Genomic DNA, 6,414 nt, shown 5'->3' on the forward strand with positions numbered 1-6,414 from the left:
CGTGGCCGAGATGAAGCTGGTGCTTGGGGGGGGGGCGTTGGGTGCTGCTTTGCGGCGTGCCCAGCGTGACATCCGCGCCGTTGCCCACTGTGCCCGTGCTGCAACATGCTGGACGCCTGCGGCCGGCCAGTAGTGCGGTTAACCACTTCCTGCTCAGCTCACAAATGCAGGGTGACATTCACTTGCCCGCTGAGCATTTTACGCAACGCCGCTGACCTGCAAATTTCAGTACAGGAGCGAATGAACTCACATGGCCTTTAGAATCTCTGCACCCTCTTTTTGGTATTCATGTGGCCTTTTTTGTGTTTTTAAAGTAAAATATTATTAACACATGTTTCTCATAGCTTTGGTGATAAATAACTTATCTAAGCTCGTGGTTTTGCCATGACTAATACCGGTCATCCATTCAAATGTTTATGTTTCAGCTATTGAATCATGTGACTTTAGATTTTGTTGCCGTTAGAATATTAAGAATATTACATCCACGGTCTGTTAAGAAGTAACATCTAAGCAGGATTCGCAATTTTTTGCATCTTGGGTGCTTACGTATTTTTCCGGTTATCGTAACTGCCTACAATTGTACGCAGAGGCGAGATGCTATTGATTTCATCAAGGCGTATTAAGCTAATACTCCGAGGCAGCGACTAGAAGTAGCTCTCCCATTTCCATACTGACAAGCGCAACGAATTAAACAGTTGAGTTTGGCTTAGCCCAGACCAAACGGCAAGCGAGAAGCAGCTATCAGGATCATGCAGTGCCCATGGTGGCTCTTTGGAGGGGGGTGGGTCGCAGAGACCCCCGGGATTGAGAGTCCCGTCAGTGCGGATGCTTTATTTTGATGATGTAGCACAGTTAAGGGGCCTGAAATGGGAAACACATGAGCCCCCCCCTGGGGATTCAAGGGAACGCCAACAGCTACACAGCTTAGGGTGAGTGTTTTGTCAAGCAACAGACAGCCATTATAACCCATATAAAAAAAAAATGTTTTTTTTTTTAATATAACTGTCTGGCCATAGTGATTAATTCAAATCATATGCCATTTTCCTCATTCTCCACAAGCGCAATGATATGCGAGAAGGTGGAATGTGACTGCCAGAAAAGGGGGGTATACACAACTAGGCCGTGTTTACGTATAAGTGATCCTTAAATGCCCCTTTTCAGTACTTAAGGAGTAAAAAGCCTTTGCCAACGCATTCGGTTCTGTGTGGCTGGGGTACACACCACAACACGCACCAGTAACAGGGACGCCTGACGATGACACCTGATCACATGACGTACAATTGGGATCGAGACAGAAGCCACCACCTTGTCCTTTTTACGGTAACTGGACCTCCTTGACAAACCATCGCTAACAATCACTGGAGAACGGGAAGTAGGGGGCACTTTACAGAGTGACTAGCAAGCCAGCCTTCCCACCTACCCTCCAACCAAATCAGGACCCCAGAAGCACTAACAGCGGGGGGGGGGGGGGCTCAGCCGCTATTCGGAGATGGGAGTCCATGGCTCCAGACCAGGTAGGGTAGAGGTGGACAGACCATTCTTCTTCTCTCGTTAACACCCCAAAATCCTCAGGGTTTTCACAGGAAGACCACCAACGCGGCAGAAGGTATCTGCTCGTAATCACGATTCGGCAGAGGTGTAATTGCAAAAAGCCGTGTTTTTTTTTCCTTTCACATTCTACTTTTTTACGAGTTTCACGCTGGGGAAACATTCCCGGTCGTTGGCTTTAATTACATTTGACGGGAATTTTCAAACGGAACAAAGCACAAGCGGTGTAATTCCTCAGTAATTTCTCAGACGAAGCACCGAAAACTTTTGAGGGACGTCAAAGTCGGGTCTGAACTTCTGGCACATCAGCCGTCACGGGAACCTACAAACGACCATGTTTGCGGACACACGTATTCTTCTGAAATGTAAACAATTCCTGACAGCAGACAATTATTTATGGTCCGCTTATTCTGCGTTATGGTGGTATGCCTTTAACGAGTTTCAGTGAATATCATATCATGAAGAGAGAGGTTGGTGCAGGTATTTTAGGAAATATTCTGAGGCCGTGAAGTGAAATGAAATCTGCGTAATTTAAAGTGAAGCATTTGCCTGCCTCAGAGTGGACAGAAATGATACTATTACCATTGTTGCTTAACTAAATTAGAGGCGCTTTGGCTATGTAGGGCTTTGTTTACACCATGGACCAACCCAAGTTCAAAGGCCTCGGCTCAAAACAGGAAGTGACTTGAGAAGGACACACATACACCGTTTCAGATATATCTCCTTTGGAATCATACACATTTCAAAAACCGTAAATTAGCACATTTTATTGTAACTGAATTTCGGTGCTATGAAAAACGGTTCCATTCCTTCAATTCCTTCCTCCTGTTTTCCTGGTCATAAACCATAATAATATCCATGTATCCATCTTTCAGAACCATTTATCCTATGCAGTGCATCATGATATATGTTTTCGTATTAGAGTGGAAATGTATGCTGACTATTCAAACCTGTTTTTAACTAAACTCAGGTGCCGTAACGCGCAAGGTTTCTCTCTTTTGACGTCTGTATAGGATGACTAAAAGTCACAATGCTTTTGATGCACTACAGTGTGCGAGGCTGAAAGGCTCTCGTGTGCTTGGTGGGTGTCAGAACCCAATGAGACCCAACTGACAGTAGGAGGATTGAACAATATGGCGAGCTTGCATAAACGACAGACTCCCTTCCAGTTCCCTCAGTGGCCTGCAGATGGTGCTGTCTGTGACACTGTGGCCAGCCATCGGCTGTGCCGGCATCATGCTGTGCTCACAGCTACGTCCCCATTGCCTCCCCGCTGGCACAGACTTGTAACAAGAGCCTTTTACTCTACAGGAGCAGCATTCTGAGGAGACGAACTTTGCAATTAGCCGGTGTTAATTTTACAGTGTGGGAATGGCGAACCGGTTTGAGCCAGAGGAGTCGGTCTCGGGGATCAGAGTCGGATGTAGTATTTTTAGCCGCAGCTGAGAGTGAGGTGTGTTATACAGGACGTTCCTGTGTTGGGGGATCCAGCCCAGCTTCCTAGACCCCTGTGGAGAGAGCATTTCCACTCCTGGCCCACTGGTAAGTTGTGGAGCTTGCCACGGCTTGGTGTGAGAGGGGAACAAGGGTCACTTCCTACAGACTTCCTTTTTGAAGCCATAAAAAAAGTATCTGAAGACAAACAAAGAGAAGGGGAGGGGGGGGGGATTGACAGCCAGTGACAGGAGAGCATGTTTTCCCCCTTGATGGACAGAGAGGATGTTTGCAGTATGTTTCTCTCACCCTTGGTCTGTCTGTCATGTCTTCTTGCACCTCAATTCCCTGGTTCCTCTAGTGTGGGCTTGCTGCCTGGCAATCCTCAGGTAAACAGGCCACGCTCTGTGCAATCCATAGAGCGACAGATTAACGCCTCGTGCTCCAGAGGCTGCCGCCCTCACACGCACGCGTAACCTAGAGCCAGGCAAGGCCCACGTAAGCACAAGCTATCCTTGGGTGTTGGCCGGTAGCCGTGGTGGCAGGAAGGAGAAAATCCTCCCATTCGGAAGCTCGGGATCCAGAAGCGTGGAGCTTCTTGCTCAACTCAGCTTTGATACTAGTCCCAGCTGCATCTGGTAATCATCTGTCGAAAGCCATCTTTTACAAATAACTGAAAAATTGCTACGTCTTGCAAAATGCATACCGAGCTGCTCGGTAAAACTTTACAGTGGCGGCTTCTGTTCGTGCCTTTCAAACGTGGGTGTGATGCGGAGCAAAAAAAGACCGGAGCTACCTGTACGTAAATAAACGTCACTCAGTATCAACAAGACCGCAGTGTGTGTTTATTTCTTGAGTGTGTCTATTGACCTCATCCACTCTATCAATCTCCCAGGAACATTCGATTTATCATAAACACACTGTGCTTCTTACAGCAACTTCCTCTCTCTGTAACTGATATTATGCAATAGAGGGAGCAGCTTACAGCTGCGTTCTTTGGCCATTTCGGACATTCGCTTTTGCAAGCACCTAAAATACCGGACTTAACACAAAAAACATTAACTGAAAGTCTTCCTTGCAAAAAGCAAGGCCGGTTGACTCCAGTCTTTGCTCTATCGGAAAATTATGGATCATTTCTCTTCCTTTGCTTCAGTGGCATTTTAATTTGGAATTAGAGTCTCTTTTGAACACTACATGGTGTAATTGGGCCTATGCAGATTTGTGTTGCCGTTTAAATAAATTAGCATCAATTTGAGTCGCTTTCTTTCGCTGAGTCAGTTCCAGTTTTACCGACTCGTCTGAGTTCTCCCAATTTCCCAGCTTTTTCCCTCAGCAGTAGCAGCATTATGTTCGCCCGCACACTCATTTTCCACCCTTTACTCCATTCGTTAGCTCCTTGCATTCTGCCCGCCAGCCAGACTTCCTCAAACTAGCTAATGTTCCCTTACCCCCGCCTATGGAACAGAGTCCTTGGAGAATTTTTCTGGAGCATGAGCACACCTCCGATAACCTCAGCTAGCGGACAGATAAATCGATTAAACGAATCAGGCATCCAAGGCCACGCTGAGGTTCTGGGCACGTGCCTTTGACAAGCTCCTGTGCTTCATCTCTCCTAGACAGCAACCAGAGGAACCAAATGAAGGAGTGATGAATGTGTGTGTGCGTGTGTGGGTGCGTGCGCACCTCCACACCCTAGGGGTGTGCTGAGAATATTCATCTGGCCTGGGTATTGACAATAACACAATAATCTTCATCGGACTATCCCAGGTTCAGGCCAAAACAATTCGGCATCATGCTCGCGGAATTCTGCTCTTCCTCTTGGTATCAGCAGCTTTTTTTGTCAATGAAATTGAAGAGTAAGCCTTACTGTGATTTAGATCAGGAATTTTAAGCCCGGCTTGGTCCATGGTGTAAACATTTATGATGGTCTTTGTTCCAGTTGAATTTGTAATAATTTAGGCATGAGTGAGCTGTCGATTGAAACCAGACCTGTTGTAAATGCTGAATACTGACCGGGCATTTTGTGTTTGGTGGCTTAAAAATATATCTGATTTATAATTTCATGATAGACCAGTGCAGACTTCACAGTTAAAAGGATGGTCAGAATCAAAAGCAGTGTTATGCATGTTAGGTTGCATTGCAGACCTGGTTAACCCTGGCTGAGTCGCTGAACCTTGTCTCCTTCCTAAGAATGCTGTCGGCTTATACATGATATATCTTAATCTGACAGGTACAGGTACACAGGAATTGTTTAATTTCAGAGAACAGGGTCGTCCATCTAACCGGTGCCAGTTTTTGGGGTTCAGGGCCTTATTTTTCAAACCACGAGATTCAAACCAGCAGCCTTCTGGACGCCAGCTCCTAACCCGGAGAGCCACATACAGAATAAAAATAACTAATATTAAATAATAAACATATGATTTATTAGAAAACTATTATAACATGACATATCGTGCTATTATATAATAATATAATACATTATAATGCATGACTTAAATAGTAGCTCAGGATCAACTGGAAGTATTTATAATGAGTTACGACAAAACAAATTGTGAGACTGGTGGTGTAGCTCTAAGACAGAACCACGTGAGAGAGGGATTTTGAGTTTTACCTGGAGGTGCATAGGTCTTGCATGACCATCCTGGCCTAAATTAAAGCAAATTCTCATGCAGATGCACCATTGTAATAAGTGACAGGTGAAGGTGGGCCGTCACCTGACTCACCCTCCCGAGACTGATAGCGTGATACATTCACTCAGCTCATAACATTTATAGCATGCGGCCGTCTCTATTTTTTCCTGAACTGAAATGACAAGAACAATTTAAAAACTTTTCCATTAGACTGCTTTGCTCAGCCGTCACCTTGTAACGCCATTTATCTGTGTCTGCATGCTTTCTGCCACACTAGTGACAAAACAGCACAAACTGATATTTACTTTCTTGGGAAATGTGACAAATCTAATAGCATTGCTCAGCGGAAGCCTGCCACTGTCTTTCCTTCAGTTCTGCTCTTCCAAATTCTACATTCAAATTTAAAACTTTAATTCCACATCCGAATTCTAAATTCCGATACAACACTCTCTTCTTAAATTCTAGATGTTTTTTTTTCTATATGGTAACACTACACCATCATAAATTAAAAGTTCCTTATAATTCGTTTGGTATACTTCATTGCAGGTTTATTACTACTTATTGTCATGCATTAAAATGTTTTATGTGCACATTTTGTGTGAGCCACATGAATACTTCTGTCTGTCCCATTGATGCAATACGTAGCTTTTAGAAGTTTATTATGTCATCCCATGGAAGGGTTTCCTAAAATAGTAAAAATAGCATATTATCTTATTAGTAATCAGACTAACAAACTGTGGCTTGCAGATGTTGAAATAAATGCAGAGTGTTTAAATGATCAATAAAGTTTTCTGGGCTTCTT

This window comes from Brienomyrus brachyistius, chromosome 6 (assembly GCF_023856365.1).
Source record: "Brienomyrus brachyistius isolate T26 chromosome 6, BBRACH_0.4, whole genome shotgun sequence".
NCBI classification, from domain to species: domain Eukaryota; kingdom Metazoa; phylum Chordata; class Actinopteri; order Osteoglossiformes; family Mormyridae; genus Brienomyrus; species Brienomyrus brachyistius.